Genomic DNA, 12,688 nt, shown 5'->3' on the forward strand with positions numbered 1-12,688 from the left:
TAAACGGATCTCTAACCCTAGCCCTCAACATAACCCTAACCCTAGGTCCAATCGTAACCCTAACCGGATCTCTAACCCTAGCCCTCAACATAACCCTAACCCTACGTCCAATCGTAACCCTAACCGGATCTCTAACCCTAGCCCTCAACATAACCCTAACCCTAGGTCCAATCGTAACCCTAACCGGATCTCTAACCCTAGCCCTCAACATAACCCTAACCCTAGGTCCAATCGTAACCCTAACCGGATCTCTAACCCTAGCCCTCAACATAACCCTAACCCTAGGTCCAATCGTAACCCTAACCGGATCTCTAACCCTAGCCCTCAACATAACCCTAACCCTACGTCCAATCGTAACCCTAACCGGATCTCTAACCCTAGCCCTGAACATAACCCTAACCCTAGGTCCAATAGTAACCCTAACCGGATCTCTAACCCTAGCCCTCAACATAACCCTAACACTAGGTCCAATCGTAACCCTAAACGGATCTCTAACCCTGGCCCTCAACATAACCCTAACCCTAGGTCCAATCGTAATTCTAACCGGATCTCTAACCCTGGCCCTCAACATAACCCTAACCCTAGGTCCAATCGTAACCCTAACCGGATCTCTAACCCTAGCCCTCAACATAACCCTAACCCTAGGTCCAATCGTAACCCTAACCGGATCTCTAACCCTAGCCCTCAACATAACCCTAACCCTAGGTCCAATCGTAACCCTAACCGGATCTCTAACCCTAGCCCTCAACATAACCCTAAACCGAGGTCCAATCGTAACGCTAACCGGATCTCTAACCCTAGCCCTCAACATAACCCTAAACCGAGGTCCAATCGTAACGCTAACCGGATCTCTAACCCTAGCCCTCAACATAACCCTAAACCGAGGTCCAATCGTAACGCTAACCGGATCTCTAACCCAAGCCCTCAACATAACCCTAACCCTAGGTCCAATCGTAAGCATAACCGGATCTCTACCCCTAGCCCTCAACATAACCCTAACCCTAGGTCCAATCGTAACCCTAACCGGATCGCTAACCCTAGCCCTCAACATAACCCTAACCCTAGGTCCAATCATAAGCATAACCGGATCTCTAACCCGAGCCCTCAACATAACCCTAACCCTAGGTCCAATCGTAACCCTAACCGGATCTCTAACCCTAGCCCTGAACATAACCCTAACCCTAGGTCCAATCGTAACCCTAACCGGATCTCTAACCCTAGCCCTCAACATAACCCTAACCCTAGGTCCAATCGTAACCCTAACCGGATCTCTATCCCTAGCCCTCAACATAACCCTAACCCTAGGTCCAATCGTAACCCTAACCGGATCTCTAACCCTAGCCCTCAACATAACCCTAACCCTAGGTCCAATCGTAACCCTAACCGAATCTCTAACCCTAGCCCTCAACATAACCCTAAACCGAAGTCCAATCGTAACGCTAACCGGATCTCTAACCCTAGCCCTCAACATAACCCTAAACCTAGGTCCAATCGTAACCCTAACCGGATCTCTAACCCTAGCCCTCAACATAACAATACCCTAGGTCCAATCGTAAGCATAACCGGATCTCTAACCCTAGCCCTCAACATAACCTTAACCCTAGGTCCAATCGTAACACTAACCGGATCTCTAACCCTAGCCCTCAACATAACCCTAACCCTAGGTCCAATCGTAACCCTAAACGGATCTCTAACCCTAGCCCTCAACATAACCCTAACCCTAGGTCCAATCGTAACCCTAACCGGATCTCTAACCCTAGCCCTCAACATAACCCTAACCCTACGTCCAATCGTAACCCTAACCGGATCTCTAACCCTAGCCCTCAACATAACCCTAACCCTAGGTCCAATCGTAACCCTAACCGGATCTCTAACCCTAGCCCTCAACATAACCCTAACCCTAGGTCCAATCGTAACCCTAACCGGATCTCTAACCCTAGCCCTCAACATAACCCTAACCCTACGTCCAATCGTAACCCTAACCGGATCTCTAACCCTAGCCCTGAACATAACCCTAACCCTAGGTCCAATCGTAACCCTAACCGGATCTCTAACCCTAGCCCTCAACATAACCCTAACACTAGGTCCAATCGTAACCCTAAACGGATCTCTAACCCTGGCCCTCAACATAACCCTAACCCTAGGTCCAATCGTAATTCTAACCGGATCTCTAACCCTGGCCCTCAACATAACCCTAACCCTAGGTCCAATCGTAACCCTAACCGGATCTCTAACCCTAGCCCTCAACATAACCCTAAACCTAGGTCCAATCGTAAGCATAACCGGATCTCTAACCCTAGCCCTCAACATAACCCTAACCCTAGGTCCAATCGTAACCCTAACCGGATCTCTAACCCTAGCCCTCAACATAACCCTAACCCTAGGTCCAATCGTAACCCTAACCGGATCTCTAACCCTAGCCCTCAACATAACCCTAACCCTAGGTCCAATCGTAACCCTAACCGGATCTCTAACCCTAGCCCTCAACATAACCCTAACCCTAGGTCCAATCGTAAGCATAACCGGATCTCTAACCCTAGCCCCCAACATAACCCTAACCCTAGGTCCAATCGTAACCCTAACCGGATCTCTAACCCTAGCCCTCAACATAACCCTAACCCTAGGTCCAATCGTAACCGTAACCGGATCTCTAACCCTAGCCCTCAACATAACCCTAACCCTAGGTCCAATCGTACCCCAACCAGAACGCTAACACTGGCCCTCAACATAACCCTAACCCTAGGTCCAATTGTACCCCTAACCGTATCGCTAACCCTAGCTATCAACATAACCCTAACCCTAGGTCCAATCGTAACCCTAACCGGATCTCTAACCCTAGCCCTCAACATAACCCTAACCCTAGGTCCAATCGTAACCCTAACAGTCTCTCTAACCATAGCCCTCAACATAAACCTAACACTAGGTCCAATCATAACCCTAACCGGATCTCTAAACCTAGCCCTCAACATAACCCTAACCCTAGGTCCAATCGTAACCCTAACCGGATCTCTAACCGTAGCCCTCAACATAACCCTAACCCTAGGTCCAATCGTAAGCATAACCGGATCTCTAACCCTAGCCCTCAACATAACCCTAACCCAAGTCCAACCTTAACCCTAACCGGATATCTAACCCTAGCCCTCAACATAACCCTAACCCTAGGTCCAATCGTAACCCTAACCGGATCTCTAACCCTAGCCCTCAACATAACCCTAACCCTGGGTCCAATCGTAACCCTAACCGGATCTCTAACCCTAGCCCTCAACATAACCCTAACCCTGGGTCCAATGGTAAACCTAACGGGATCTCTAACCCTAGCCCTCAACATAACCCTAACCCTAGGTCCAATCGTAACCCTAACCGGATCTCCAACCTTAGCCCTCAACATAACCCTAACCCTAGGTCCAATCGTAACCCTAACCGGATCTCTAACCCTAGCCCTCAACATAACCCTAACCCTAGGTCCAATCGTAAGCATAACCGGATCTCTAACCCTAGCCCCCAACATAACCCTAACCCTAGGTCCAATCGTAACCCTAACCGGATCTCTAACCCTAGCCCTCAACATAACCCTAACCCTAGGTCCAATCGTAACCGTAACCGGATCTCTAACCCTAGCCCTCAACATAACCCTAACCCTAGGTCCAATCGTACCCCAACCAGAACGCTAACACTGGCCCTCAACATAACCCTAACCCTAGGTCCAATTGTACCCCTAACCGTATCGCTAACCCTAGCTATCAACATAACCCTAACCCTAGGTCCAATCGTAACCCTAACCGGATCTCTAACCCTAGCCCTCAACATAACCCTAACCCTAGGTCCAATCGTAACCCTAACAGTCTCTCTAACCATAGCCCTCAACATAAACCTAACACTAGGTCCAATCATAACCCTAACCGGATCTCTAAACCTAGCCCTCAACATAACCCTAACCCTAGGTCCAATCGTAACCCTAACCGGATCTCTAACCGTAGCCCTCAACATAACCCTAACCCTAGGTCCAATCGTAAGCATAACCGGATCTCTAACCCTAGCCCTCAACATAACCCTAACCCAAGTCCAACCTTAACCCTAACCGGATCTCTAACCCTAGCCCTCAACATAACACTAACCCTAGGTCCAATCGTAACCCTAACCGGATCTCTAACCCTAGCCCTCAACATAACCCTAACCCTGGGTCCAATCGTAACCCTAACCGGATCTCTAACCCTAGCCCTCAACATAACCCTAACCCTGGGTCCAATGGTAAACCTAACCGGATCTCTAACCCTAGCCCTCAACATAACCCTAACCCTAGGTCCAATCGTAACCCTAACCGGATCTCCAACCTTAGCCCTCAACATAACCCTAACCCTAGGTCCAATCGTAACCCTAACCGGATCTCTAACCCTAGCCTTCAACATAACCCTAACCCTAGGTCCAATCGTAAGTATAACCGGATCTCTAACCCGAGCCCTCAACATAACCCTAACCCTAGGTCCAATCGTAACCTTAACCGGATCTCTAACCCTAGCCCTCAACATAACCCTAACCTTAGGTCCAATCGTAACCCTAACCGGATCTCTAACCCTAGCCCTCAACATAACCCTAACCCTAGGTCCAATCGTAACCCTAACCGGATCTCTAACCCTAGCCCTTAACATAACCCTAACCCTAGGTCCAATCGTAACCCTAACCGGATCTCTAACGCTAGCCCTCAACATAACCCTAACCCTAGGTCCAATCGTAACCCTACCGGATCTCTAACACTAGCCCTCAACATAACTCTAACCCTAGGTCCAATCGTAACCCTAAACGGATCTCTAACCCTGGCCCTCAACATAACCCTAACCCTAGGTCCAATCGTAACCCTATCCGGATCTCTAACCCTAGCCCTCAAAATAACCCTAACCCTAGGTCCAATCGTAACCCTAACCGGATCTCTAACCCTAGCCCTCAACATAACCCTTATCCTAGGTCCAATCGTAACCCTAACCGGATCTCTAACCCTAGCCCTCAACATAACCCTAACCCTAGGTCCAATCGTAACCCTAACCGGATCTCTAACCCTAGCCCTCAACATAACCCTAAACCGAAGTCCAATCGTAACGCTAACCGGATCTCTAACCCTAGCCCTCAACATAACCCTAAACCTAGGTCCAATCGTAACCCTAACCGGATCTCTAACCCTAGCCCTCAACATAACAATACCCTAGGTACAATCGTAAGCATAACCGGATCTCTAACCCTAGCCCTCAACATAACCTTAACCCTAGGTCCAATCGTAACCCTAACCGGATCTCTAACCCTAGCCCTCAACATAACCCTAACCCTAGGTCCAATCGTAACCCTAAACGGATCTCTAACCCTAGCCCTCAACATAACCCTAACCCTAGGTCCAATCGTAACCCTAACCGGATCTCTAACCCTAGCCCTCAACATAACCCTAACCCTACGTCCAATCGTAACCCTAACCAGATCTCTAACCCTAGCCCTCAACATAACCCTAACCCTAGGTCCAATCGTAACCCTAGCCCTCAACATAACCCTAACCCTAGGTCCAATCGTAACCCTAACCGGATCTCTAACCCTAGCCCTCAACATAACCCTAACCCTACGTCCAATCGTAACCCTAACCGGATCTCTAACCCTAGCCCTGAACATAACACTAACCCTAGGTCCAATCGTAACCCTAACCGGATCTCTAACCCTAGCCCTCAACATAACCCTAACACTAGGTCCAATCGTAACCCTAAACGGGTCTCTAACCCTGGCCCTCAACATAACCCTAACCCTAGGTCCAATCGTAATTCTAACCGGATCTCTAACCCTGGCCCTCAACAAAACCCTAACCCTAGGTCCAATCGTAACCCTAACCGGATCTCTAACCCTAGCCCTCAACATAACCCTAACCCTAGGTCCAATCGTAACCCTAACCGGATCTCTAACCCTAGCCCTCAACATAACCCTAACCCTAGGTCCAATCGTAACCCTAACCGGATCTCTAACCCTAGCCCTCAACATAACCCTAAACCGAGGTCCAATCGTAACGCTAACCGGATCTCTAACCCTAGCCCTCAACATAACCCTAAACCGAGGTCCAATCGTAACGCTAACCGGATCTCTAACCCTAGCCCTCAACATAACCCTAAACCGAGGTCCAATCGTAACGCTAACCGGATCTCTAACCCAAGCCCTCAACATAACCCTAACCCTAGGTCCAATCGTAAGCATAACCGGATCTCTAACCCTAGCCCTCAACATAACCCTAACCCTAGGTCCAATCGTAACCCTAACCGGATCGCTAACCCTAGCCCTCAACATAACCCTAACCCTAGGTCCAATCATAAGCATAACCGGATCTCTAACCCGAGCCCTCAACATAACCCTAACCCTAGGTCCCATCGTAACCCTAACCGGATCTCTAACCCTAGCCCTGAATATAACCCTAACCCTAGGTCCAATCGTAACCTTAACCGGATCTCTAACCCTAGCCCTCAACATAACCCTAACCCTAGGTCCAATCGTAACCCTAACCGGATCTCTAACCCTAGCCCTCAACATAACCCTAACCCTAGGTCCAATCGTAACCCTAACCGGATCTCTAACCCTAGCCCTCAACATAACCCTAACCCTAGGTCCAATCGTAACCCTAACCGGATCTCTAACCCTAGCCCTCAACATAACCCTAAACCGAAGTCCAATCGTAACGCTAACCGGATCTCTAACCCTAGCCCTCAACATAACCCTAAACCTAGGTCCAATCGTAACCCTAACCGGATCTCTAACCCTAGCCCTCAACATAACAATACCCTAGGTCCAATCGTAAGCATAACCGGATCTCTAACCCTAGCCCTCAACATAATCTTAACCCTAGGTCCAATCGTAACCCTAACCGGATCTCTAACCCTAGCCCTCAACATAACCCTAACCCTAGGTCCAATCGTAACCCTAACCGGATCTCTAACCCTAACCCTCAACATAACCCTAACCCTACGTCCAATTGTAACCCTAACCGGATCTCTAACCCTAGCCCTCAACATAACCCTAACCCTACGTCCAATCGTAACCCTAACCGGATCTCTAACCCTAGCCCTGAACATAACCCTAACCCTAGGTCCAATAGTAACCCTAACCGGATCTCTAACCCTAGCCCTCAACATAACCCTAACACTAGGTCCAATCGTAACCATAAACGGATCTCTAACCCTGGCCCTCAACATAACCCTAACCCTAGGTCCAATCGTAATTCTAACCGGATCTCTAACCGTGGCCCTCAACATAACCCTAACCCTAGGTCCAATCGTAACCCTAACCGGATCTCTAACCTTAGCCCTCAACATAACCCTAACCCTAGGTCCAATCGTAACCCTAACCGGATCTCTAACCCTAGCCCTCAACATAACCCTAACCCTAGGTCCAATCGTAACCCAAACCGGATCTCTAACCCTAGCCCTCAACATAACCCTAAACCGAGGTCCAATCGTAACGCTAACCGGATCTCTAACCCTAGCCCTCAACATAACCCTAAACCGAGGTCCAATCGTAACGCTAACCGGATCTCTAACCCTAGCCCTCAACATAACCCTAAACCGAGGTCCAATCGTAACGCTAACCGGATCTCTAACCCAAGCCCTCAACATAACCCTAACCCTAGGTCCAATCGTAAGCATAACCGGATCTCTAACCCTAGCCCTCAACATAACCCTAACCCTAGGTCCAATCGTAACCCTAACCGGATCGCTAACCCTAGCCCTCAACATAACCCTAACCCTAGGTCCAATCATAAGCATAACCGGATCTCTAACCCGAGCCCTCAATATAACCCTAACCCTAGGTCCAATCGTAACCCTAACCGGATCTCTAACCCTGGCCCTCAACATAACCCTAACCCTAGGTCCAATCGTAACCCTAACCGGATCTCTAACCCTAGCCCTCAACATAACCCTAACCCTAGGTCCAATCGTAATTCTAACCGGATCTCTAACCCTGGCCCTCAACATAACCCTAACCCTAGGTCCAATCGTAACCCTAACCGGATCTCTAACCCTAGCCCTCAACATAACCCTAACACTAGGTCCAATCGTAACCCTAAACGGATCTCTAACCCTGGCCCTCAACATAACCCTAACCCTAGGTCCAATCGTAATTCTAACCGGATCTCTAACCCTGGCCCTCAACATAACCCTAACCCTAGGTCCAATCGTAACCCTAACCGGATCTCTAACCTTAGCCCTCAACATAACCCTAACCCTAGGTCCAATCGTAACCCTAACCGGATCTCTAACCCTAGCCCTCAACATAACCCTAACCCTAGGTCCAATCGTAACCCAAACCGGATCTCTAACCCTAGCCCTCAACATAACCCTAAACCGAGGTCCAATCGTAACGCTAACCGGATCTCTAACCCTAGCCCTCAACATAACCCTAAACCGAGGTCCAATCGTAACGCTAACCGGATCTCTAACCCTAGCCCTCAACATAACCCTAAACCGAGGTCCAATCGTAACGCTAACCGGATCTCTAACCCAAGCCCTCAACATAACCCTAACCCTAGGTCCAATCGTAAGCATAACCGGATCTCTAACCCTAGCCCTCAACATAACCCTAACCCTAGGTCCAATCGTAACCCTAAACGGATCGCTAACCCTAGCCCTCAACATAACCCTAACCCTAGGTCCAATCATAAGCATAACCGGATCTCTAACCCGAGCCCTCAACATAACCCTAACCCTAGGTCCAATCGTAACCCTAACCGGATCTCTAACCCTAGCCCTGAACATAACCCTAACCCTAGGTCCAATCGTAACCCTAACCGGATCTCTAACCCTAGCCCTCAACATAACCCTAACACTAGGTCCAATCGTAACCCTAAACGGATCTCTAACCCTGGCCCTCAACATAACCCTAACCCTAGGTCCAATCGTAATTCTAACCGGATCTCTAACCCTGGCCCTAAACATAACCCTAACCCTAGGTCCAGTCGTAACCCTAACCGGATCTCTAACCCTAGCCCTCAACATAACCCTAACCCTAGGTCCAATCGTAACCCTAACCGGATCTCTAACCCTAGCCCTCAACATAACCCTAACCCTAGGTCCAATCGTAACCCTAACCGGATCTCTAACCCTAGCCCTCAACATAACCCTAAACCGAGGTCCAATCGTAACGCTAACCGGATCTCTAACCCTAGCCCTCAACATAACCCTAAACCGAGGTCCAATCGTAACGCTAACCGGATCTCTAACCCTAGCCCTCAACATAACCCTAAACCGAGGTCCAATCGTAACGCTAACCGGATCTCTAACCCAAGCCCTCAACATAACCCTAACCCTAGGTCCAATCGTAAGCATAACCGGATCTCTAACCCTAGCCCTCAATATAACCCTAACCCTAGGTCCAATCGTAACCCTAACCGGATCGCTAACCCTAGCCCTCAACATAACCCTAACCCTAGGTCCAATCATAAGCATAACCGGATCTCTAACCCGAGCCCTCAACATAACCCTAACCCTAGGTCCCATCGTAACCCTAACCGGATCTCTAACCCTAGCCCTGAACATAACCCTAACCCTAGGTCCAATCGTAACCCTAACCGGATCTCTAACCCTAGCCTTCAACATAACCCTAACCCTAGGTCCAATCGTAACCCTAACCGGATCTCTAACCCTAGCCCTCAACATAACCCTAACCCTAGGTCCAATCGTAACCCTAACCGGATCTCTTACCCTAGCCCTCAACATAACCCTAACCCTAGGTCCAATCGTAACCCTAACCGGATCTCTAACCCTAGCCCTCAACATAACCCTAAACCGAAGTCCAATCGTAACGCTAACCGGATCTCTAACCCTAGCCCTCAACATAACCCTAAACCTAGGTCCAATCGTAACCCTAACCGGATCTCTAACCCTAGCCCTCAACATAACAATACCCTAGGTCCAATCGTAAGCATAACCGGATCTCTAACCCTAGCCCTCAACATAACCTTAACCCTAGGTCCAATCGTAACCCTAACCGGATCTCTAACCCTAGCCCTCAACATAACCCTAACCCTAGGTCCAATCGTAACCCTAACCGGATCTCTAACCCTAGCCCTCAACATAACCCTAACCCTACGTCCAATCGTAACCCTAACCGGATCTCTAACCCTAGCCCTCAACATAACCCTAACCCTAGGTCCAATCGTAACCCTAACCGGATCTCTAACCCTAGCCCTCAACATAACCCTAACCCTACGTCCAATCGTAACCCTAACCGGATCTCTAACCCTAGCCCTGAACATAACCCTAACCCTAGGTCCAATAGTAACCCTAACCGGATCTCTAACCCTAGCCCTCAACATAACCCTAACACTAGGTCCAATCGTAACCCTAAACGGATCTCTAACCCTGGCCCTCAACATAACCCTAACCCTAGGTCCAATCGTAATTCTAACCGGATCTCTAACCCTGGCCCTCAACATAACCCTAACCCTAGGTCCAATCGTAACCCTAACCGGATCTCTAACCCTAGCCCTCAACATAACCCTAACCCTAGGTCCAATCGTAACCCTAACCGGATCTCTAACCCTAGCCCTCAACATAACCCTAACCCTAGGTCCAATCGTAACCCAAACCGGATCTCTAACCCTAGCCCTCAACATAAACCTAAACCGAGGTCCAATCGTAACGCTAACCGGATCTCTAACCCTAGCCCTCAACATAACCCTAAACCGAGGTCCAATCGTAACGCTAACCGGATCTCTAACCCTAGCCCTCAACATAACCCTAAACCGAGGTCCAATCGTAACGCTAACCGGATCTCTAACCCAAGCCCTCAACATAACCCTAACCCTAGGTCCAATCGTAACCCTAACCGGATCTCTAACCCTAGCCCTCAACATAACCCTAACCCTAGGTCCAATCGTAACCCTAACCGGATCGCTAACCCTAGCCCTCAACATAACCCTAACCCTAGGTCCAATCATAAGCATAACCGGATCTCTAACCCGAGCCCTCAACATAACCCTAACCCTAGGTCCAATCGTAACCCTAACCGGATCTCTAACCCTAGCCCTGAACATAACCCTAACCCTAGGTCCAATCGTAACCCTAACCGGATCTCTAACCCTAGCCCTCAACATAACCCTAACCCTAGGTCCAATCGTAACCCTAACCGGATCTCTAACCCTAGCCCTCAACATAACCCTAACCCTAGGTCCAATCGTAACCCTAACCGGATCTCTAACCCTAGCCCTCAACATAACCCTAACCCTAGGTCCAATCGTAACCCTAACCGGATCTCTAACCCTAGCCCTCAACATAACCCTAAACCGAAGTCCAATCGTAACGCTAACCGGATCTCTAACCCTAGCTCTCAACATAACCCTAACCCTAGGTCCAATCGTAACCCTAACCGGATCTCTAACCCTAGCCCACAACATAACAATACCCTAGGTCCAATCGTAAGCATAACCGGATCTCTAACCCTAGCCCTCAACATAACCTTAACCCTAGGTCCAATCGTAACCCTAACCGGATCTCTAACACTAGCCCTCAACATAACCCTAACCCTAGGTCCAATCGTAACCCTAAACGGATCTCTAACCCTAGCCCTCAACATAACCCTAACCCTAGGTCCAATCGTAACCCTAACCGGATCTCTAACCCTAGCCCTCAACATAACCCTAACCCTACGTCCAATCGTAACCCTAACCGGATCTCTAACCCTAGCCCTCAACATAACCCTAACCCTAGGTCCAATCGTAACCCTAACCGGATCTCTAACCCTAGCCCTCAACATAACCCTAACCCTAGGTCCAATCGTAACCCTAACCGGATCTCTAACCCTAGCCCTCAACATAACCCTAACCCTACGTCCAATCGTAACCCTAACCGGATCTCTAACCCTAGCCCTGAACATAACCCTAACCCTAGGTCCAATCGTAACCCTAACCGGATCTCTAACCCTGGCCCTCAACATAACCCTAACACTAGGTCCAATCGTAACCCTAAACGGATCTCTAACCCTGGCCCTCAACATAACCCTAACCCTAGGTCCAATCGTAATTCTAACCGGATCTCTAACCCTGGCCCTCAACATAACCCTAACCCTAGGTCCAATCGTAACCCTAACCGGATCTCTAACCCTAGCCCTCAACATAACCCTAACCCTAGGTCCAATCGTAACCCTAACCGGATCTCTAACCCTAGCCCTCAACATAACCCTAAACCGAGGTCCAATCGTAACGCTAACCGGATCTCTAACCCTAGCCCTCAACATAACCCTAAACCGAGGTCCAATCGTAACGCTAACTGGATCTCTAACCCTAGCCCTCAACATAACCCTAAACCGAGGTCCAATCGTAACGCTAACCGGATCTCTAACCCAAGCCCTCAACATAACCCTAACCCTAGGTCCAATCGTAACCCTAACCGGATCGCTAACCCTAGCCCTCAACATAACCCTAACCCTAGGTCCAATCATAAGCATAACCGTATCTCTAACCCGAGCCCTCAACATAACCCTAACCCTAGGTCCAATCGTAACCCTAACCGGATCTCTAACCCTAGCCCTGAACATAACCCTAACCCTAGGTCCAATCGTAACCCTAACCGGATCTCTAACCCTAGCCCTCAACATAACCCTAACCCTAGGTCCAATCGTAACCCTAACCGGATCTCTAACCCTAGCCCTCAACATAACCCTAACCCTAGGTCCAATCGTA

Source organism: Miniopterus natalensis, chromosome 12 (assembly GCF_054644295.1).
Source record: "Miniopterus natalensis isolate mMinNat1 chromosome 12, mMinNat1.hap1, whole genome shotgun sequence".
In the NCBI taxonomy this organism is placed as follows: domain Eukaryota; kingdom Metazoa; phylum Chordata; class Mammalia; order Chiroptera; family Miniopteridae; genus Miniopterus; species Miniopterus natalensis.